This window comes from Hylobates moloch, unplaced genomic scaffold, assembly GCF_009828535.3.
Source record: "Hylobates moloch isolate HMO894 unplaced genomic scaffold, HMol_V3 SCAFFOLD_18, whole genome shotgun sequence".
Lineage (NCBI taxonomy): Eukaryota > Metazoa > Chordata > Mammalia > Primates > Hylobatidae > Hylobates > Hylobates moloch.
Genome location: NW_026652293.1, coordinates 2,281,492 through 2,306,032, shown reverse-complemented (window position 1 = coordinate 2,306,032; position 24,541 = coordinate 2,281,492). Strand labels below are relative to the sequence as shown.

Genomic DNA, 24,541 nt, shown 5'->3' with positions numbered 1-24,541 from the left:
GGGAGAGAGGGAACAGAATAATTCCACTTATGAATGGGGAAAATAAGTTGTGGAGAACTTATGCAGCTTGTTCATCATATAGTAGAACAGAAATCGAGTTGGCGTGGTATCGAGGTGACCAGCTCATCCTGGCTTACGCAGGATTTTACCCATAGTTTTACTATTGAAACTCCCGCCTCCCAGGAAATTCCTCAGTCCTGGCAAAAGGTTGGTGGCCCTATGTGTGGTCTCCTGACTCCTGGGTCCCCATACAGCCCCTTAGGTTACGGAGATCCAGCCTCCCTGCTCCCCTCCCTCCCCACGTTTTGATCTGCTTTACCTATTCCCTGATGGTCTGATATATCAGAGATTAACAAGACATTCAGGGTTGATAGTGGTGTTTAATGTTTCCTCTAAACCATATTAGTTGTCTTTACCTGGGTTAAATTTCCTCATCTTATCCAAGCCTTCTGTAGTGTAGCTTGGCTCTTTCCATGCTTCTCATCACATCAGCTTAAATCATAAGGGATTTGAGCAGAACTTTTCACTCTGTTCCTACTCCAACTGTATGTTTAAGATTAATTTATCATTTTGGGGCTAAGCCTATTGGCTAATACTCTGTTATAATGAAAGTCATGCCACCTTGCATTTCTCCACTGCTTTTCAGGTGACAAAGTTCTTACACACACACACACACACACACACACACACACACACACAATCTTGTTAGACGCTATCAATAACTCCTTTAAGTAAGCAGGTATTTATTGGTTAAACGAAATAAGAATAAGGTTAAGGAAAGAATTTCTTTACAAGTGATTTTCTCTTGAAATGTCTTCAAGAAATATTTTATGAAACACAATTTCAAACCTTTTGTTTCTCTTAAATTTTTTCTTCAAAGCATAAGCTGAAGTAGAGATCTGAATTATTTGGAACCAGCTGCTGGCAAGCCTACAGCCATGAGATATCCCAAAGTGGGGCAGGGGAGGTTCTCCTGCTCTAAGTGCTATGAATCAAACAAAGCTATGGGCAAAAGAGTGATGCTAAAATGCTGCAGCTTAAAGTATGGGATTTAAAAAAACTCAGAACCATTCAAGTTATATTAATACATTGTTTAATTTCTTAAGTTTTGGTAGTTTCAGTTACTCCGTGTTATGCTGAACTGAATGGCATTATTTCAAAAAGCTGCCTACTTATAAACAGGCCTAATCATAAAAATCATCTAGGGTTCTTTTTAAACTCAGATATTAGTGTATATGAAGATCTGCTAGAGAGTTCGTTAAAATGCAGATTTGGGGTCCCATCTCAGAGATTCTGATCCCATAGGTCTGAAGTGGGATCCAGGGATCTTTTGCTTTAAAATGCATCTTCATGTGATCTGGGGCAGATAATCTGAGGATCTCCACAGCCTTGCTATTTACATCTGCCAACATTGGCATCACCTTGGATATTTTATTTTATTTTATTTATTTTTTATTTATTTATATTTATGTTTATTTATTTATTGAGACAGGGTTTCACTCTGTTATCCAGTGGTGTACTGGAGTACAGTGGTGTGATCTCAGCTTACTGCAACCTGTGTCTCCTGGGCTCAGGTGATCCTCCCACCTCAGCCTCCCAAGTATCTGGGACAACAGACACACACACCACCATGCCTGGCTAATTTGCGTGGTTTTTTTTGTTGTTGTTGTTGTCGTTGTTGTTTTGGTAGAGGCAGGGTTTTGCTATGTTGTCCAAACTGATCTCAAACTCCTGGCCTCAGGTGATCTTCCTGCCTTGGCGTCCCAAAGTACTGGGATTATAGGCATGAGCCACTGCACCCAGCCCCACCTAGGATATTTTAGAAATACAGAATCTCAGGCTCCACCCTGGATCTCCTGAATCAGAATCTGCATTTTAATAAGATTCCTAGGTGATCTGTATGCATATAAAGTTTGAGAAGTAGTGCCCTACAATACAGCAAATACCACCACATCAATTCAGAAATTGAAACCAAGTGAGAGCTCTAAGTGGATAACCTGGAGCAATGGGGGCTTTCAACATGTACTTACTGGAGGAGTGTGGTGGCTCACACCTGTAATCCCAGCACTTTGAGAGGCCAAGAGTTTGAGAACAGCCTGAGCAACATAGCGAAATCCTGTCTCTACAAAAAATTAGCTCGGCGTGGTGACATGCACTTGTAGTCCCAGATACTGGGGAGACTGAAGCAGGAGGAGTGTTTGAGCCTAGGAGTTTGAGGTTGCTGTGAGCCGTGATTGCACCACTGCACACCAGCCTGGGCAACAGAGGGAGAGCCTGTCTCCAAAAACAATAAAATAAAACCAGACATGTCCTTAATAAATATTCATTAGGTGCCTATATTTTCACAAGAGAGGGGAAGAGGGACTACAGAAGTCACCTGGTGTAAACTGATACTGAAAAATCCTGAATAAAGCAGTGGTCCACATAAGAATTAAAGGAGTTAAGTAAGGCTATTTTATATATTAATCAGTAAGTATTTATTAGGTGCTTGCTATGTACCCACAATTTTGCTTCTTCCATTCTATTTAGGGGACAGAAAGCTAATATAAAGGAAACTTTTAGAGGATAATGTCCTCTAAAATGAGCTAATCAGTAAAGTGTGGGTAGAATTTATGTGGGTTGACAGGAAGCCCTCCCAAGTAGGAGAAAAAGCAAGGAGAGTAAAATCGAAAATGAGTTTGATATGTCTGGGAAACAGAGGTGAGTGGCCCATTGTGGCAATGGTTTAAAATGAGTGAGAGGTGGAAAACTAGAACATTATGTAGGATGAAACTAAATTGTAGATAATTTTGAAAGCCATAAGTAGAACTTGCTCTAGCGTGTGTTTTGCAGATGCTGTTTTTTTCCCCCAATATCCATTGTTTCTTTCTTCCTTATAGGAGGATTTTTTTTTTTTTTTTAAGTTCAGCCTATGGACAACAAAAGCATGAACTATATTTCCCAGCATCTTTTGCAGTAAGATCTGATCATATGACTATAATCTGGCCAATGAAATATAAACAGAAGTGTCATCTGTGACTTCTCTAAGGTATCCTTAGAGGATGAGGGACCCATCTTCTTTTTTCCTGTTAACTAAACAGGGTTGAGGAAACTGGAGCCCAGGTAGCCATTTTGGACCTGAAGGTGGAAGTCACAAGCTAGGGAAAGCAAACAACACATGTGTGCATCCCTGATAATCAGGTCATCCTAACCCTGGACTGCTTTCCTCTGATCTGTTTAACAGGAGAGACCAGAGGAAAACCATGAGATAGATGTAATTTTCTATCTCGCTTAAGCCACTATTGTACTTTGGACTTTCTTGTCATGTACAGCCAAGCCTAATTATAACTAATAAAACATAAAATTGAAAGACAAAAATGCAAGGGTTTACGCATCAGGTACCATTCTGGTTGCATCTCTTGCAAACTCTATGTGGTAATGGATTAGTTACCTAACCTCTCTAAGCCTTTGTCTCCTCGCATGTAAAATAGGAAGAATGTCCCTCAAGGGTGATTGTGAGGTGCAAATTATATTAAATATATAAAATATTTAGCACAGTGCTGGTGCATAGTATACTCTTAATAAATGTACCTTTTCTAATTATATACAAGGGCGGATCACAGACCAATATGGGACACAGTGATATCTGTGGAAATGTACAGGGCATCCACATCTAGATTACCATGACACTAGTGGGTATTATGATTTGGAAGGTGAACAGATTAGAGGCAGAGAAATGCTTCAGAAATCTCAAGTCTGACCTGTGACATTAGCAGTGGAACTGAAGTGGATATTTATTGAACCCCTTTTTATACGTGCCAGGCACATTCTAGGAGTCAAATCCACAGTGATAAACAAAACACACATGGTTCTTACACTCAAAGAGTTTACAGGCTGGTATGGGAGTCAGACATAAAACTACTAATGGAAAATTATAGAATGACAAACTGAGGTATGTGACCTGAGGGAAAGGAACAGAATATTCTGAGAACTTGTATTAGAGGAACCTAATGTAGTGAATTGCAATTAAGCTGGGATATGAAGGATGAACCTGAGTTAACTAACAGAGGCAGAAGGTACATCCTCTGAAGGGAAATGAAGGGCAAAGGCCATGTGGTGGAAAAGATCACAATAAATTCTCAAAATTAAGATAAAACTAGTGCACCCACAGTGGTGAGTCCAAGGGGAGCCTAGTCTGAGATGAGCTGGTGAGGTGGGCAAGAGATACATTCCATGGGGCTTTGCAGAGCATCATAAAGGGTTTTATTCCAAGGATGACTGGAAGGTGCTGACAGGTTTTGAGCAGAATCCTAGGGTGCCAAACCATCCCAGTTTGCCTAGGACTGAGGGATGTGAGACTTTCAGTGCTAAAATCGGAACAGCCCCAGGCAAACCAAGGGATTGGTCACCCTCATAGTTATATGATCTGATTTTTTCCTAAAGATTACATTTTGGCTGTCTTATAGAAAACTAAATGTAGGAAGGAAGGAGCGCAATTGATAAGACAGTTAGGAGATTATTGCAGTATCCAGACAAGAGAGGATGGTAGCTTGGGCTAAGGTGATGATGGTGGAGTTGAGGGAAAAAGGATGGGTTTGAGAGAAATTTAGGGGTAAAATTGGCAGGACATGGTGAGAGATGGAAATGCTATTTCTAAGACTGCATGGATTAACTCAAGTACAAGAGTGAAATATGGATTCAAATTCTACATAGGACTACTCTAATTTATATATTCTTGAGCACTAAAACACTGGGGTCTATATAAGAGGATTTTGCCTTATCCAAAGTACAAGCATATCTCTGAGATAACGCAATTTTGGTTCCAAACTACTGCAATAAAGCGAGTGATAAAATATTTTTTGTTCCCAGTGCGTATAAAAGTTGTGTTTACATTACGCTGTAGTCTATTAAGTGTAAAGTAGCATTATGTCTAAAAAAAGTACAAACCTTAATTTTAAAATACTTTATTCTTGGCTGGGCGCGGTGGCTCACGCTCCCAGCACTTTGGGAGGCCGAGGCGGGCGGATCACGAGGTCAGGAGATCGAGACCACGGTGAAACCCCGTCTCTACTAAAAATACAAAAAAAAAAATTAGCCGGGCGTGGTGGCGGGCGCCTGTAGTCCCAGCTACTCGGAGAGGCTGAGGCAGGAGAATGGCGTGAACCCGGGAGGCGGAGCTTGCAGTGAGCCGAGATCGCGCCACCGCACTCCAGCCTGGGTGACAGAGCGAGACTCCGTCTCAAAAAAAAAATAAATAAAATAAAAAATAAAATACTTTATTCTTGAAAAATGCTTACAGTTATGAGTCTTCAGCAAGCTGTAATTTTTTGCTGGTAAAGGGTCTTGCCTCCACGTCGATGGCTACTGGTTGATCACAGTGATGGTTGCTGGAGGTTGAGGTGCTGTGGCAATTTCTTAAGACAACTATGAATTTTGCAGCATTGATTGACTCTTCCTTTCATGAAAGATTTATCTGTAGTATGCTACGCTGTTAGATAGCATTTTACTCGCAGTGGAATTTCTTTAAAAATTGGAGTCAGTCCTCTCAAACCCTGACACTATTTTATCAACTAAGTTATGTAATATTCTAAATCCTTTGTTGTCATCTTGACAATGTTCAAAGCATCTTCACCAGGAGAAGTAGATTTCATTTCAAGCAATTACTTTCTTGACTCATCCATAAGAAGCAATTCCTCATCCATTCAAGTTTGATCATGAGATTGTGACAATTAAGTCACATCTTCAGGACCCACTTTTCATTCTAGTTCTCTTGCTGTTTCTACCATATCTGCAATGACTTCCTCCATTGAAGATTTAAATCCCTCAAAGTCATCCATGAGGGTTGGAATCAACTTCTTCCAAACTCTTGCTAATGTGGATATTTTGACCTCGTTCCATGAATCACATTCTTAATGGCATGTAGAATGGTGAATCCTTCCCTGAAGGTTTTCAATTTACTTTGCCCTAATCCACCAGAGGGATCACTATCCATAGTAGATATAGCCTTATGAAATATCTTTATCTTCAATAATAGGCCCTGAAAGTCAAAATTACTCCTTGATCCATGGGCTGCAGAATGGATACTTTGTTAGCAGGCAAGAAAACAACATTAATCTTCTTGTACCTCTCCATCAGAGCTCTTGGGTGATTAGGTGCATCGTCAATGAACAATAATATTTTGAAATGATTTTTTTTTCTGAGCAGTAAGTCTCAACAGTGGGCTTAAAATATTTAGTAAGCTATGTTATAAATACATGCACTGTCATCCACGCTCTGTTGTTCCATTGATAGAGCACAGAAAGAGTCAATTTAGCGTAATTCTTAAGGGCTAGAATTTTCAGAATGGTAAATGAGCATTGGCTTCTGCCCAGTCATCAGTTACATTAGTCCGTAACAAGAGCCTTAGCCATCCTTTGAAGCTATGAAGTCAGGCATTGACCTCTCTCTAGCTGTGAAAGTTCTAGATGGCATCTCCTCCCAATATAAAGCTATTCTGTCTACATTGAAAATCTAGGGTGTAGTGTAGCCCCCTTCATCAATCATCTTAGCTAGATCTTCTGGATAACTTGCTACAGTTTCTACATCAGCACTTGCCGCTTCACTTTGCACTTTATGTTATGTAAATGGCTTCTTTCCTTAAACCTCATGAATCAACCTCTGCTAGCTTCCAACTTTTCTTTTGCAGCTTCCTCACCTTTCTCAGCCTTCATAGAATTCAAGAGTTAGGGCCTTGCTCTGGATTAGACTTTAGCTTAAGTAAATGCTGTGGCTGATTTCATCTATCTAGACCACTAAAACTTGCTCCCTATGTGCAGTAAGGCTGTTTTGCTTTCTTATTCATGTGTTCACTACGGTAGCACTTTTAATTTCCTTCAATAACTTTTTCTTTGCAGTCACAACCTGGGTAACTGGTGCAAAAGGCCTAGTTTCTGGCCTGTCTTGGCTTTCAACCTGCCTTCCGCACTAAGCTTCATTATGTCTAGCTTTTGATTTAAAGTGAAAAATGCAACTCTTCCTTTCACTTTCACTTAGAGGCCATTGTAGGTTAATTGGCCTAATTTCAATTTTGTTGTGCCTCAAGGAATAGGGAGGCTCAAAGAGAGGAAGAAAGATGGGAATGGCCAATTGGTGGAACAAACAGAACACACACATTTATTGATTAAGTTCACCCACTTTCTATAGGCAAGGTTCTTGGAACCCCAAAACAATTACAATAGTAACATCAAAGATCACTGATCACAGATTATCATTACAGATATAATAATAATGAAAAAGTTGAAAATATTGTGAGGATTCCCAAAATGTGACACAGAGACAAGAAGTGAGCACATGCTGTTGGAAAAATGTCACTGTTAAGACTTGCTCAACACAGCGTTGCCACAAACCTTCAATTTGTAAAGACTTGCTCAACACAGCGTTGCCACAAACCTTCAATTTGTAAAAAGCACAATATCTGCAAAGCACAATAAAATGAAGTGCAAAACACAAGGTATGCTCAAATAAACTATCTGGTCTGAGCCTTAGTTTCCAAAATCAAAGGCTATAAAGAAAAGTTATGTCTCTTTAACTTGCTGCCTTTAGGCATTTCAACCACCTCAGATCACTGTGTTCCCCAAGGAAAATGATCTTCTTTGTAGCCTAACAACCACACCTAACCCCACACAGATTTGCTATAAATGAAGCCAAGAAAATCTTTCATCTAGATATTCTCTAAAATGTTTTTTCCTCCTGCTAGTAAGTGTTCCAGTCATTTCCATTAGCTACTTTTCTAGGTTTTATTGGTATGAGAACTGTGCTTCTGGCCATACTTGCAAATATTCATTCTATCAGATTTCTAAACTCATGCACTAAACATAGTGAAGGAAATTATTGTTTACTTATGGTTGTTGTTGTTTTCTAATAACCTTAACATTCTTTGAATATGTTTCACCTTTTTAATAGGTATAATAAACAGTGTATATGAGGGGACTGCAAAAAGTTCTTAGAAAAATGGAATTAAAAAATAAAAATAAAAAATATAAACTTTATTTCTCAACATAAGCTCCATCACATTCAAGACACATTTATCAGTGCTGATACCAGCCATTTTGTCCATCTCTAAAGAACTGAGGGTCCTGGGAACTTAACCATGTCAATGCAGTCTTTTTACATTACTAACTGAAGAAAATGGGTGCCCTAAGATTGTTACAGATTAGGAAACAAAAACAAGTCCAAAGGAACCAAATCAGGACTGTAAGGTGGATGTCTAAAGATTTCCCATCAATGCTGGGCACAGTGGCTCACGCCTGTAATCCCAGCACTTTGGGAGGCTGAGGCTGGCGGATCACCTGGAGGTTAGGAGTTCGAGACCAGCCTCAACATGGAGAAACCCCATCTCTACTAAAAAACAAAATTAGCTGGGCGTGGTGGTGCATGCCTGTAATCCCAGCTACTCGGGAGGCTGAGGCAGGAGAATTGCTTGAAGCCGGGAGGCGGAGGTTGCGGTGAGCCGAGATGGTGCCATTGCACTCCAGCCTGGGCAACAAGAGCAAAACTCCGTCTCAAAAAAAAAAAAAAAAATTTTCCCATCAAAATTTCCCATCAAAACTCTCACAAAATTGCCCATGTTTGATGAGAGGAATGAGCGGAAGCATTGTTGTGGTGGAGGAGTACTCTCCGGTGAAGCTTTCCCAGGCATTTTTCTACTAAAGCTTCAGCTATCTCTAAACATTCTCATAATAAATAAATGTTGTCATTCTTTTGGCCCCCCAGGAAGTCAACAAGCAAAATGCATTGAGGATCCCAGGAAACTGTTGTCATGACCTTTATTCTCTTTTTTTTTTTTTTTCTTTTTTTCAGATGGAGTCTCACTCTGTCGCCCAGGCTGGAGTGCAGTGGTGCAATCTCGGCTTACTGCAACCTCCGCCTCTGGGGTTCAAGCAATTCTCTGCCTCAACCTCTCGAGTAGCTGGCATTACAGGCACCCGCTACCATGCCTGGCTAATTTTTTTTTTTTTTTGTATTTTTAGTAGAGACAGGGGTTTCACCATCTTGGCCAGGCTGGCCTTGAACTCCTGACCTCGTGATCCACCCGCCTCAGCCTCCCAAAGTGCTGGGATTACAGGCGTAAGCTACCATGCCCGGCCTGACCTTTACTCTTGACCAGTCTTCTCCTGCCTTGACTGGACCACTTCGACCTCTTAGCAGCCATTGGTTTGATTGTGCTTTGTCTTCAAGGTCATACTAGTAAAGGTCTGTTTCATTTCCGGTTACAATTCTTCAAAGAAGTCCTTCAGGGTATTGATCCCACTTATTTAAAATTTCCCTCGAAAGCTCTGCTCTTGTCTGCAGCTAATCTGAGCACAATAGTTTTGGCACCCATTGAGTGGAAAGTTTGCTCAACTTTAATTTTTTTTTTTTTTTTTGAGACAGAGTCTGGCTCTGTTGCCCAGGCTGGAGTACAGTGGTGTGATCTCAGCTCACTGCAACCTCTGCCTCCCAGGTTCAAGCAATTCTCCTGTCTCAGCCTCCCCAGTAGCTGGGACTACAGGCACATACCACCACGCCCGGCTAATTTTTGTATTTTTAGTAGAGATGGAGTTTCACCGTATTGATCAGGCCAGTCTCAAACTCCTGACCTCAGGTGATCCACCCACCTTGGCCTATAATCCCAGAGTGCTGGGATTATAGGCGTGAGCCACCACACGTGGCCAACTTTAATTTTTCAGTCAGAATTATGTAAGCCAAACCGATTGCAATGTCTATGGTGTTGGCTATTGTTTGTGCTGTTAATCGTTGGTCCTTTTCAATTACAGCGTGAACAAGATTATTTTTTCCTTGAAAATTGACATGGATGGTCTGCCATTGTGGGCTTTATCTTCAACATCGTCTCAACCCTTCTTATTAATAACATGAGTTATCCACTTGTAAACTGTTGATTTCTTTGGCACATTGTCACCATAAACTTTTGATAAGGCATCAATGATTTCAACATTCTTCCACCCAAGCTTCACCATAAATTTGATGTTTCTTTTTGCTTCATTTTAGCAGAATTTGCTCCGATAGGGGCTCTTTTCAAACTGATGTGTTTTTTTTTTTTTTCATTTTTTCATCGAGATTTTGAGAAAATCAAACTGATATCTTAGCCTTCTTAGTGCCTCAAACTAGATCCTGTTCAGACACAAACAAGTTAGTATGAGTTTGTTTCAGTGAAAAAAAATTTTGAAATTCATGCATAGTTTTCCATAATATGAATTTTTCATGAACTTTTGGAAGACCTTTTGATACTCTTTTAATTGCAGCACTCTTTTTTGCACCATAAAACTAATTGGTGGCTTTACCATTAAGAGGTTGAGCCAAGCAAACAATAATGAAGACACTTTATGTGGAATAAAAATTTACACTTACATGCCTTTTTTGCTTCCTTTTTCTCCATTTATATTTAATCTATTTAATCTATATTTAATTTAATATATTTAATCTGTAATAAGCCCATAGGAGCATGTCTTTGTACTTTTTACATCAGTGAAGTACATATATGTTTTCTTTGCAACATAATAATTAGCAATTCTTAATATTATTATGTATTACTGTAAAAGAGCCCAATTTCATCCTGCAGCATTTAGTCACGTTAGCTTGAATTAACTTTATTGTAAAATACATGAAAAATAATGTGAATGAAATAATTCTGAAAATCTTATTATTGTGACCAGTATATATTTAGATTACTTGGGAGTCAAATGCATATATGGCAAGGGCAGATATGTTTCTCTCTACTTTTAAAAGGTAGTAATAAATCCTGCCTCTAGCTCTGGCATAACTGATTAAGTCAAAAAGCTAAAAGGCTGCCCCACGATCTAGGGGCTCCAAAGAAACAGATTTAGGAATTATATAGCATCCACTCTCAGGGTCACCTTGGACCTGGTCACCACCCAGAACTGCTTTGATTATGAAATCTTAAGCTCCATTATTCAGGCCTCTGACCACAACCTCCTGGTCTTCTATTGCTCACTCCCTCACTGCTGCTACCTTGAAACACCCCACTCTTCTTTCTCCCACTCCCTATCTCTCCTCTGGGCTTTTATTACCTCACTTGTCACTTTAATAACTCACTATTTCCTTCAACTTACCTGTTCCCTAGTCTATTTTTTTTGAGACAGAGTCTTGTTCTGTTGCCCAGGCTGGAGTGCAGTGGCGTGATCTCGGCTCACTGCAACCTCTGCCTCCTGGGTTCAAGAGATTCTCCTGCCTCAGCCTCCTAAGTAGCTGGCATTACAGGCACACGCCACACACCCGGCTAATTTTTTGTATTTTTAGTAGAGATGGGTTTTCAACATGTTGGCCAGGCTGATCTCAAACTCCTGATCTCAAGTGATCCACCCACCTTGGCCTCCCAAAGTGCTGGGATTACAGGCATGAGCCACTGCACCCAGCCTCCCCTAGTCTTTATATTACACCTGCCCCACAGTACGAGGGATGGCCTTGAATCCATTTTCTTCTTTTGTCATACTCACATAGGGGATGTTGGGCTCAGTTGAAAAAAATCACACAACTCTGTACAGAAGGGCAGCACAATACAACATGGCTTCCAAACTCGATTAGGCCTTGAGTCACTTGGAAAGCCTTTTATAGCTCCTTGATCAGCTTCCCATCCCATTTGTCTCTTTTTTTTTTTTTTTTTGAGACAGTGTCTCACTCTGTTGCCCAGGCTGGAGTGCAGTGGTGCAGTCTCGGCTCACTGCAACCTCCACCTCCCGGGTTCATGCCATTCTCCTGCCTCAGCCTCCCGAGTAGCTGGGACTACAGGCGCCTGCCACCACCCCCAGCTAATTTTTTTGTATTTTTTTTTTAGTAGAGATGGGGTTTCACGGTGTTAGCGAGGATGGTCTCGATCTTCTGACCTCGTGATCCACCCGCCTCAGTCTCCCAAAGTGCTGGGATTACAGGCGTGAGCCACGTTCATCACAGGCGTAAGCCACGTGAGCCTGTCTCATTTCAAATACAATGTCTTCTTTACTTTAAACTTCAATCTAAATTTTCTCCCCTCAGTCTCAACAAAAGGACTTGTCTTCTGACCCCAACTGGAAAGCTATTTTCAGCCATCTTTATGAGCTTTTGATCAACTAGATAAGTTGTAATTCATGCATCTTAAGACACATTAAGCAAAAGAGTTACTAGGAGTTTCCTCTGATAGAGTTTGGCCGGGCACGATGGCTCATGCCTGTAATCCCAGCACTTTGGGAGGCCGGAGCAGAATCGCTTGAATCTGGGAGGTGAAGGTTGCAGTGAGCTGAGATGGTGCCACTGCACTCCAGCCTGGGCAACAGAGCAAGACTCCACCTCAAAAAAAAAAAAAAAAAAAAAAACGAGTTTGGATATTTGTCCCCACCCAAATTTCGTGTTGAGAGGTAATCCCCAGTATTGGAGGTGGGGCCTCATGGGAGGTGTTTGGATCATTGGGGTTGATCTCTCATGAATGGTTTGGGCCATCTTCTTGGCGATAAGTGAACTCTCACAGTGTGTTCACAAGAGATCTGGTCTTTAAAGTGCGTGGCACCCTCCCCCACCTTGCCTGCTCCTGCTTTTGCCATGTGACGTGCCTGCTCCCCTTTCGCCTTCACCATGATTGTAGGCTTCCCAAGGCTTCCCTAGAAGCCAAGCAGATGCCAGCACCATGCTTTCTGTAAAGGCTTTAGAAACGTGAGCCAATTAAACTTCTTCTCCTTATAAATTACCTAGTCTCAGATATTTATTTATAGCAATGTAAGAATGGCCTAATATATCCCCATTTTGCATTACTATTTTTTTTTTGAGATGGAGTCTCACTCTGTTGCCCAGGCTGGAGTGTAGTGGCATGATCTTAGCTCACCACAACCTCCACCTCCTGGGTTCAGGAGATTCTCCTGCCTCAGCCTCCCGAGTAGCTGGGACTACAGGCGCACACCACCATGCCTGGCTAATTTTTGTATTTTCAGTACAGACAGGGTTTCACTATGTTGGCCAGGCTGGTGTCGAACTCCTGACCTCATGATCTGCCCACTTCGGCCTCCCAAAGTGCTGGGATTACACGCATGAGCCACCACGCCTGGGCTTGTATATTTTATTTGGAGAAATCTCTATTGAGATGCTTTGTTTTAATTGGATTATCTTTTTATCGTTGAGTTGTAATATCTTATATATTCTAAATGTGACTTCTTTATCAGATATATATGGCAAATATTTTCTCCCATTCTGCAGATTTTCTTTTCACATTCTTTTCTTTCTTTCTTTCTTTTTTGACAGGGTCTTGCTCTGTCACTCAGGCTGGAGTGCAGTGGCACAATCACAGCTCAGTGCAACCTCAACCTCCTGGGCTCAAGCTATCCTCCTATCTCAGCCTCCTGAGTAGCTAAGACCACAAGTGCACACCACCACACCGGGCTACCTTTTTTTTTTTTTTAGTAGAGACAAGGTCTTGCTATGTTACTCAGGCTGGTTTTGAACTCCTGGGTCAAGTGACCCTCTAATCTTGGCCTCCCCAAATGCTGGGATTACAGGCGTGAGCCATCACTCCTGGCTTCTTTTCACCTTTTTGGGGGTAAAGCACAAAACTTCTAATTTTAATGATGTCCAATTTATATTTTGTTGTTGTTGTTTGTGCTTTTGGTGTCATATCTAGGAAGCCATTGCTTAATTCAAGATCACAAAGATTTACACCTACATTTTCTAAGACTTTAAGTTTTAGTCCTACATTTTGAATAAATTGTTACATGTGGTACAAGTTTGGGAGGTATCCAACTTTATTCTTTTGCATATGGGTATTTAGTTTTCTCAGTACCACTTGTTAAAAAGACTATCTTTTCTCCATTGGATGGTCTTAAAACCCTTGTCAAAATTCATTGACCATAGATGTGAGGGTTTATTTCTCGTCTCTCAATTCTATCCATTAATCTGTATGACTGTCTCTCCTTATGCCAGTACCATACTGTTTTGATTACTGTAGCTTTGTAGTAAGTTTTAAATCAGGATGTGTGAGTCCTCCAATTTTATTCTTCTTCTTCAAGATTGTTTGGCTATTCTGGGTCCCTTGAATTACCATATTAATTTTAGGATCAGCTTGTTGATTTCTGTAAAAAGGCCAGATGGAATTATGATAAGGATTGTGTTATATCTATAGTGCCCTGGGGAGTATTGCCATCTTAACAATATTAAGTCTTTTCATTTTTTTGTCTTCTTTAATTTATTTCAACAATATTTTGTAGTTATCAGAGTACAGGTTTTATACTTCTTTTATTAAATTTATTCCTAAGTATTATATTCTTCTTGATGCTGTTGTATATAGAATTGGTTTCCTAATTTCATTTTCACAGTTTTCATAGCAAGCATATGGAAATATAATTAATTTTGGTATATTAATCTTGTATCCTTCAACTTTGCTGAACTCATTTATTAGTTCTTATTGTTTTTAAGTGGATTTCTTAGGATTTTTTGTATAAGATTATGTCACCTGCAACCTGAAGGTTCTTATGGAGGATTACAACAACTGTGCTGTGCTGGGGCTGAGCTGGGGGTGCTTCATCAATCTTTTCAAAATAGTGGTGTGTTTTTTGCTGACAGCTTTTCATTTTTCTCATTAGAAAAGATGAATCTCTCAACGAAAATTATTACTAACTCTTTACATATTACATTTCAGCTGGCCACTGCTGAAAAAACACATTTTTACTTTTTACCACAAGGGTTGCACTTATCAATCTGCACAAACACATGAGGCCATGATTCCAACAAACTTTCAGTATTGATCTCTTTTATTCAGGAGGCATTGTGGTTTATGGAAGAGCTTGGCCTGTGGAATTGGGCGACTGGTTTTCAATCTAAATCTATCCATATTATTAGTGAGACTAATGCTCACCCAACTCAATTCATAGGCTTATTGTTGAAAGTCCAGTGAGCTACCTCAGGCTTTTCTCTGTGGAATGACTGTTGCAGAGAACTGCAACTCAGAAGAATGGAGGTACCAGAAGAGGCTGAGCTGTACCCTGGGCAATGCTTACTTTTTATTTTAGTCAAGTCACTTCCTGGGTTTCATCGGGGACAATTCCTTTCCTAGTTTAAAACGTGATGACATTCTACCTCATTGAAGAACTCTTCCAATGCCAAGGGTGGATCTCTAAAGAAGGTATACCCAGATCTCACCCAGCTTGGTACCTGCAGGCTGAAGAGCATTTAAGGATCTGTGATGGGACAATCATAGTAGTGCTCAGGAAGAAACAACAGGCTGTATAGCCTTATCTTAGTCACAGAGCCAAGGCTTTGTCACCAGGATGGAAGATTAGCAGGGGGAATTTTATGCCTTATCATAATGTTCATTGTATTAGCTGCACCACTCCTTCCTTCCTTAATATGCAATTAAAGGCTGACTTTAAAAGAGATAAATAACATGTCAATTTTATAATAGCCAAAGCCAATAACCTTACCATGTGGTTTCCTAGCAAGGCTCAAAAGCAGAGTGGCAAAAGTATGGCCCTAGAGTCAGATTGTCCTTGGGTTCCAATCCTGGATTTATCCCTTAATAGCTATATGACCTTGGCAATTTATGTAACCCCATTTCCTTATCTGTAAGGACTATAATTATAGCAACTCATAGGAATTATTGCAAGAATTGAATAAATTATGTATCGTGCTTACCACATGATAAACACATGATACGTTTTAGCTAGTAGTAGTATTCTTCAAGGCATTTAGTTGATTAAGCTAAGAAAATGCATTGGCTTGAAGGAGGGCAGGTGGACAATTAGAAAATTTAATTTTTTTCTTTTTAAGATAAAAAAATTTAAAAAATAAGAAATGGAATAAAGTTTAAAAGGTTTTGAGTTTTAAAATTTTTTTCAAAATGAAAAGAAAATGCATTGGCCAGTGAAGGCTTTTAATTATGATTCTTTTGTTTGTTTTTGAGACAGGGTCTCTCTGTGCTGCCCAGGCTGGTCTCGAATGCCTGGGCTCAAGGGATCCTCCTTCCTCGGCCTCCCAAAATACTGGGATTACAGGCGTGAGCCACTGTACCCAGCCACATTATAACTGATTTTTTTTTTTTTGAGACAGAATCTCGCTGTGTTGCCTAGGCTGGAGTGCAGTGGCTCGATCTCAGCTCACTGAAGCCTCCACCTCCCGGGTTCAAGCAATTCTCCTGCCTCAGCCTCCCAAGTAGCTGGGACTACAGGTATGTGTCACCACACCCAGCTAATTTTTGTATTTTTAGTAGAGATGGGGTTTCACCGTATTGGGTAGGCTGGTCTTGAACTCCTGACCTCAGGTGATCTGCCCGCCTTGGCCTCCCAAAGTGCTGGGATTACAGGTGTGAGCCACCACACTTGGCCATAATTGATTTTTAATTGAAGTACACTCCCAATGTTTTTCAAACTTTAGTATACATTACAATCACCAAGAATGTTTTTGTAAATGAAAATTGCCAGGTTCTAACCTCTCCTGTCCACACTCCCTGAATTTCTGATTCAGTAGTCAGTGGCAGGTCCCATGAATCTGCATCTGTAGCAAATACTCCAGTATTCTGATTCAGGTGATTCATGGATACTTGTTAAAATTAACTTTTAATTTTGATATAATCTCACATTTACAGAAAAGTTGGAAAAACAACCCCAAATTTTTCACATATGTTTTACCAAGATTCGTCAATTTTAAATATTTTGCTATATTTGCTTTATCAATCTTTTTCTGTCTCTGTCTATAAAAAGGTTTTCCTAAATTATTTGAGAGTAGGTTGCATATCATCTCTATAGCCTTTAAAACTTCATGTAGATTTCCTAAGAATAAGGATATTCTCTTTAGATAACCACTGTTCAGTTATTAAATTCAGTGAATTTAACATTAATAAAATACTTTTATCTAATATATAACACATATTCCAATTTTACTGATTGTCTCAATAATGCCTTTTATAGCTACTTTTTTTTCCCATACAGTATTCGATCCAGGATCACATCTTATACTTAGAATAACATTCCTTTTTTCTCCTTCAGTCTGGAACAGTGTCTCAGCCTATCTTTGTTCTTTATGACATTGACATATTTTAAAGAATAAAAGCCAATTCTTTTATACACCATCTCTTATTGTGTGTTTGGCTGATGTTAGCTCAGCAGAGTGGCTGGAGCTGTTTTTTTCTAGTTTGGGGCCACTCCAGGCTTGGGGGGTACTCCAGGCTTTGGGTTCTGGCTGCAATCTCAATTCCCTCTTGCTGTGCTCCCTGCCCACCTCCAACCTACCTTCTAATGCCAAGTTTTCTGAAATGGTGATTAAGATGGCTGGGCCTCGTGGGCATCGTGCCTGTTCTGCTGGTCTGGGATTCCATCCAGAGCTAGTGTGCTGCAGCAGGAGAAGGCCCAGAGGTAGATTCACCATGAAGCTTGCTCAGAATGTTTAGACTTAAAGGTACCTCAATCACACAGGCCCCTGTGAGTGCTGAAACTTGTACAGTGACCTAGGTGGGGAGAGAAAGCCACGTTGCGATCAAGAAGAATTTCTGCTGGCAAATTGCCCATAGTGATCTCAAATAAGAGGGATATAAATCTCCATATAAATAATAATTATTGTCTTTATTTACCTATTCTAAATATTCTAATATTCTATTCACTTCCATACAAAAATTTGTATTTATAATCTTTGTTATTTTTCTTACAGGAAGACTCCAAAATTTTATAAGCATCAAGCCTCACAAAACTTGGATCTGCCCTCGGGAAGACCCATGCCCAAGCTCCCATCTCCAGAGATGATGATTTAATTGATCTAGGGCAGTGGATCTCAGCTAGGGTCAACCCACCTGAGATCCATTCAGGGGATGAATCTCCCAGTTACCTGCCCCCCCTCCACCCAACCAAGGGATGAAGATTTAACAATGTCTGGAAACATTTTTAGTTATCACAACTTGAGGGTGAGGGCTTGTTATTGACATCTAATGGGTAAAGACCAGGAATGCTGCTAAACATCTCACAATGCACAGGAAAGTCCCCCACAACAAAGAATTCCCTGGCTCAAAATGTCAATGGTAGCACAACTGAGAAGCCCTGAACTAGCATGGGGTTCTGAGCCTCAGCATGTTTCGAAATCTTTCAAATCAATTAATTTGAACATACAACCCAAGTTGCAAACAAGAGTTCTACAGATAATAAGAGTAGTTAACCTTTACTACTAGTACTTACTATGTGTCAGTCATTGTTTTCAATGAATTAACTCATTTAGTTATGTAGTCTTTGGAATAAGCTTATCAGATAAGGTTGGGTATTTCTTGTTGTTGTTTGTTTGTTTGTTTGTTTGTTTGTTTGTTTTTGAGATGGAGTCTTGCTGTGTCGCCCAGGCTGGAGTGAAATGGCGCGATCTTGGCTCACTGCAACCTCTGCCTCCTGGGTTCAAGCTATTCTCCCACCCACCTCAGCCTCCCAAGTAGCTGGGATTACAGGCACACACCACCACGCCCGGCTAATTTCTGTATTTTTAGTAGAGACAGGGTTTCACCATGTTGGCCAGGCTGGTCTTGAACTCCTGACCTCGAGTGTCCACCTACCTCAGCTTCCCCGAGTCTTGGGATTACAGGTGTGAGCCACCACACCTGGCATCGGATTATTATTATTGTTCCCATTTTATAGGTTAGTAAACTGAGGTACAAAATATTAAGAAATGTGCCCTGGGATTCAAACCCAGACAGTTGGACTCCAAAGCCTGAGCTGTTAACTAGTATTGTGTACCTGACCCTGCTTGACTGGCTCACTTTCTCCCGGTGGAGATCTCTATGCGAGAAGGGAGGTAGAATCCCTGCCTGCTCTCATAGTGCAATTCTCTGCCCTCACCCATTACTAGGAAGTAAAAAGAAGTAGGTACAGCTGAAATGAGGGAAGAAGTATAGCACCACTTGGACCTCTGTGCCAAAGGATAACCCCTGAGTTGGAGGTGTGGGCATTTGTTCCAGTTTTGCAGGTATATCTTTGTCTAGTTCAATTTACTGGATGCAATTTCTTAAAATGAAAGTTTTATCCAGAAATGGCAGAGCCATGTTCAGGTAAGAGCTCTAAAAAAAAATAAAAATACTTTGGCCCACTAGATTATAAATAATAGTAACTGTTGCTGCCATCGCCAGCTCTAGAGCCATAATAGGCTGTATGGCAATGTACCTTTTACAGATGGCTGTCTCTAATTGAAAGCCATGCCAAACAGCTGTCAGAAATGCTGACTACCAGACTGGGGAAAGTACTGCCAAATGGGAAGAATGCAGACAAGGACTGTGGCAAAATGGTAGAAATATGATGATGACTCTCTCTTTATTCACTGTTATAAAATGCTCAAGCAAAAAAGGAAAGCACCAGTACACTTGAACTTCTTAGTTCAGGTCCACAAAACTGAGAATAAGAGGACAGCTTCAGCCTTCAGTCCAGGGGTCGTGGTAGGGATAAGACAAACACACAAGCATTTTTGAAAGGAAATAGGCTATAGAAAGAGGTATAATAAAAGGCTATGGAAATTCCAAACTTGGATGGGAAACTTGAGCCCCACATGAGAACCACAGCTATGGCCAACTCTGATTTCAGCCTGTTAAGATGTTGAGCAGAGAATTTGGCCTCAACTTCTGATCTACAGAAACTTAACAAATTTGAGTCGTTTTGAACTGCTAAATTCATGGCAATTTTTTACATAGCAATAGAAAATGAATACAATGGGCTGGGCGCGGTGGCTCACTCCTGTAATCCCAGCACTTTGAGAGGCCAAGGCAGGTGGATCTCTTGAGGTCAGGAGTTCAAGACCATCCTGGCTAACATGGTGAAACCCTGTCTCTCCTAAAAATACAAAAAATTAGCCGGGCATGGTGGCGGGCACCTGTAGTCACAGCTACTCGGGAGGCTGAGGCAAGAGAATGGTGTGAACCTGGGAGGCGGAGCTTGCAGTGAGCCGAGACCGTGCCACTGCACTCCAGCCTGGGCAACAGAGCGAGACTCTATCTCAAAAAAAAAACAAAAATTAAAAAACAAAAAAGAAAATGAATACAATGGGCTGGGCATGGTGGCTCACTCCTGTAATCCCAGCACTTTGGGAGGCCAAGGTGGATGGATCTCTTGAGGTCAGGAGTTCAAGACCATCCTGGCCAACATGGTGAAACCCCATCTCTACAAAAAATACAAAAAATTAGCCGGGTGTGGTGGCATGCACCTGTAATCCCAGCTATTTGGGAGGCTGAGGCAGGAGAATCGCTTGAACCAGGGAGGTGGAGGTTGCAGTGAGCTGAGATTGTGCCACTGCACTCCAGCCTGGGCAACGGAGAGAGACTCTGTCTCAAAAAAAATAAATGAATACAATGAATTACATTGATTGATTTCTTAATGGTAAACCAACGTTACATTCTGGGATACACCCTATTTGATCATGATGTGTTGTCCTTTTATATACCGTGTTGTCTTTTTAGCAAATTTTGATTTGCTAAAATTTTGGACAGAATTGTTTATATATGCGCATGAGGGACATGGCTCGAAGTCAAAGCGATGAGAAATCTGAAGGACAAAGAAATGGAAGTAGAGACTGGGCGTGGTGGCTCATGCTTGTAATCCCAGCAATTTGGGAGGCCAAGGCGGGCAGATCATTTGACGTCAGGAGTTTGAGACCAGCCTGGCCAACTTGGTGAAACCCCATCTCTACTAAAAATACAAAAAAATTAGCTGTGTGTGGTGGTGCATGCCTGTAATCCCAGCTACTTGGGAGGCTGGGGCAGGAGAATTACTTCAACCTAGGAAGTAGAAGTTGCAGTGAGCCGAGATCACACCACTGCACTCCAGCCTGGGTGACAGAGCAAGACTCTGTCTCAAAAAAAGAAATGGGAGTAAGGAAGGTGAGAGAACAACATAAGCAAAGGTGAGAAAATGTCAGAATCTATTTGGAAACCCACCTATACTTTAATTTGGCTGGATAAGCCCATCTAGGGAGGAAGACAAGTGGTAGGAATGAGGCTGGAAGACCTAGGGAGTAGAATGCATCCTTCATTTGGGAGGCACATTAAAGAGCCACTGAAAGTTGTTGGGGCACATGACTGGAGGGGGCACGCCAGCAGCAATGTATAGTTTGAAGTGTGCCAAGCAGAACCTGGAAGATGGTAGAAAAGCCCTTGCAATTGTCTGACTAGAGAATATTAGCGCGCCCAGGCAAGGAAGCAAAAGATGGAGGAGTAAATCTAGCCCTTAGCCCTCATGTTGCTAAGCCTAGATGCTAGATTGGCCCTGAAAGTGAGAGGGCAAGCTGAGAGGAGCTCTCATCTGGGCCTTAATACAAGTAAGAAGGTTGATTGGAAGGGTGGAGTTGAAGAGAGATAACTCTTTGGGTACCTAAAAACATCAACAGGGCTTTTCCTATTATCTGGTGTTTGCAACCAACCACTGATGCTTAATCTGCAAACTGCCAATCAGCTACAGGTCCAGCTGTCCATGTTCCTGCCGGATCCAGGCCTGGTTGGGTAGGTTCCCAGAGGATACAGTTACTAATGGTGGCCTAGCAGGACCAGCCTCCAAAACCCAGCCCAGAAGGACTCCAAGAAACGGGTGTGAGTTTGCTTTCCACTCTGGGATGGGACGTGGTTCAGCTCAATAGATGAAACACGGGAGAAGAGACAGGGGCTCAGGAAACAAAACTGTGCTCACCCAGTAGGGGCTCAAAGCATCTCTCTTGGGTTTGTGGTCCCAGTGCAGAGGCTGATAGGAAGAACTTCTCTGAGGTGAGCCATCACTAGGCTTCGTACTTATCCTATCACAGAGGTTAGAAGGGAGCATAACAGCCTTGGGGAAGTGCAGCATGTTGGGTATTTGTTTTATTTTATTTTTTATAGCCTTAAATACTTTATCTTTTTTCTCTTTTTTTGTATTGATTTTTATTTTTTTGAATTTAATCTGTTTTTTCAACTTTTATTTTAAGTTCGGGGTACATGTGCAGGTTTATTATATATATAAATCACATGTAGCAAGGGTTTGTTGTACAGATTATTTTCACCCAGGTAATAAGCATAATACCTGATAGGTAGTTTTTTGATCCTCTCTCTTCTCCCACCCCCCCACCTTCAAGTAGGCCCTGATGTCTGTTGTTCCCTTCTTTGTGTTCATGTGTACTCAATGTTTAGCTCCTACTTATAAGTGAGAACATGCAGCATTTGGTTTTCTGTTCCTGTGTTAGTTCACTTAAGATAATGGCCTCTGGCTTCATCCATGTTGCTGCAAAGGACATGATCTCATTCTTTGTCATGGCTGTGTAGTATTCCATGATGTATATGCACATTTTCTTTATCCAGTCTACTGTTGATGGGCGTTTAAGCTGATTTCATGCCTTTGCTATTGTGAATAGTGCTGTGATTAACATACGTGTACCCGTGTCTTTATGTAACAATTTATATTATTATGTAACAATTTATATTATTATGTAACAATTTATATTATATAAAAATCTTTATGTAACAATTTATATTATATAAAAATCTTTATGTAACAATTTATATTATATAAAAATTGTATGAAACATAAATATTAAAATATAAATTATATTAATTATATATTTATATGTGTTAAATATATAAATTATATTAAAGTAACAATTTATATTACTTGGGGTATAAACCCAATAATGGGATTGCTGGGTTGAATGGTATTTCTCTTTTAAGTTCCTTTAGAAATTACCCCACTGTCCGGCCGGGCACGGCGGCTCACGCTTGTAATCCCAGCACTTTGGGAGGCCGAGGCAGGCGGATCACGAGGTCAGGAGATCGAGACCATCCTGGCTAACACAGTGAAACCCCGTCTCTACTAAAAATACAAAAAAATTAGCCGGGCATGGTGGCGGGTGCCTGTAGTCCCAGCTACTCGGAGAAGCTGAGGCAGGAGAATGGCGTGAACCCGGGAGGCGGAGCTTGCAGTGAGCCAAGACCACACCACTGCACTCCAGCCTGGGCGACAGAGCGAGACTCCGTCTCCAAAAAAAAAAAAAAGAAAAAAAGAAATTACCCCACTGTCTTCCACAATGGCTGAACTAATTTACATTCCCGCCAGCCATTTATAAGCATCCTCTTTTCTCCTCAACCTCATCAGCATCTGTTTTATTAGACTTTTAAATAATAGCCAATCTGACTGGTGTGAGATGGTATCTCATTGTGGTTTTGATTTGTATTTCTCCAATAGTTAGTGATGTTGACCATTTTTTCATATGCTTGTTGGCCATGTGTATGTCTTCTTTTGAAAACTTTCTGTTCGTGTCCTTTACCTACTTTTTAATGAGGTTGTTTTTTGCTTATAAATTTAAGTTACTTACAGATTCTGGACATTAGACCTTTGTCAGAGGCATAGTTTTCTCTATGGGAGGCACATATTTTTCTCCCATTCTGTAGGTTGTCTGTTTATTCTGTTGATAGTTTATTTTGCTGTGCAGAAGTTCTTTAATTTAATTAGGTCCCATTTGTCAATTTTTGCTTTTGTTGCTATTGCTTTTGGAATCTTCATCATGAAATCTTTGCCAGGTCCCATGTCCACAGTGTTATTTCCTAGGTTATCACCCAGATTTTGTAGTTTTAAGTTGTACACTTAAGTCTTTAATACATCTTGAATTGATTTTTGCATATGGCGAAAGTAAGAGGTCCGGCTTCAGTATTCTGCATATAGCTATCAATTATCCCAGCACCATTTATTGACTAGAAAGTCCTTTCCTCACTGCTTGTTTTTGTCAACTTTGTGGAAGATCAGTTGGTTGTAAGTGTGTAGCTTTATTTCTAGGCTCTCTATTCTGTTCCATTGGTCTATGTGTCTGTTTTTTGCAGTGGTACCATGCTGTTTTGCTTACTGTAGCCTTGTAGTATAGTTTGAAGTTGGGTAATGTGATAGCTTCAGCCTTGTTCTTTTTGCTTCGAATTGTCTTGGCTATTCAGGCTCTTTTTGGTTCCATATGAGTTTTAAAATAGTTTTTTCTAGTTCTCTGAAGAATGTCATTGGTAGTTTGGTAGGAATAGCATTGACTCTGTAAATTGCTTTTGGCAGTATGGCCATTTTAAAAATATTGATACTTCTTATCCACGAGCATGAAATGTTTTTCCACTTGTTTGTGTCATCCCTGATTTCTTTGAGCAGTGTTTTGTAATTCTCCTTGTAGGGCTCTTTCACCTCCCTGATTAGCTGTATTCCTAGGTGTTTTATTCATTTTGTGCCTATTGTGAATGGAACTGCATTCTTGATTTGGCTTTGAGATCGGATGCTGTTGGAGTAAAGAAATGCTACTGATTTTTGAACCTTGATTTTGCATCCTGAAACTTTGCTGAAGTTGTTTATCAGAGTAGGTTTTCTAGGTATAGAATTTTATCATCTGCAAACAGAGATAGTTTGACTCTCTCTTACTATTTGGATGCCTTTTCTTTCTCATGCCTGATTGCTCCAGTTAGGACTTCCAATTTTTTTCTTTTTCAACTTTTATTTTACAATCAGGGGGTACATGTTCAAGATTGTTACAGAGGTATATTCTGTTATGCTGAGGTTCAGGATGTGATGGAAACTGTCACGCTGGTAGTGAGCATAGTATCCATGATATAAATAATTTT

The 24,541-nt window shown here is 40.6% G+C and overlaps 1 long non-coding RNA gene across 1 annotated transcript in view; it reads left to right on the top strand.

Moving 5' to 3' along the window:
- The window catches only part of LOC116457891 (uncharacterized), a 23,080-nt gene extending 5,120 nt beyond the window's left edge, over window positions 1-17,960 (top strand). The window contains exons 3-4 of the long non-coding RNA XR_009210744.1: window positions 16,036-16,153; window positions 17,629-17,960. This is a non-coding gene — a long non-coding RNA (uncharacterized LOC116457891). The remainder of the gene's footprint in view (window positions 1-16,035; window positions 16,154-17,628) is intronic.
- The last annotated feature ends 6,581 nt before the right edge of the window (window positions 17,961-24,541 follow it).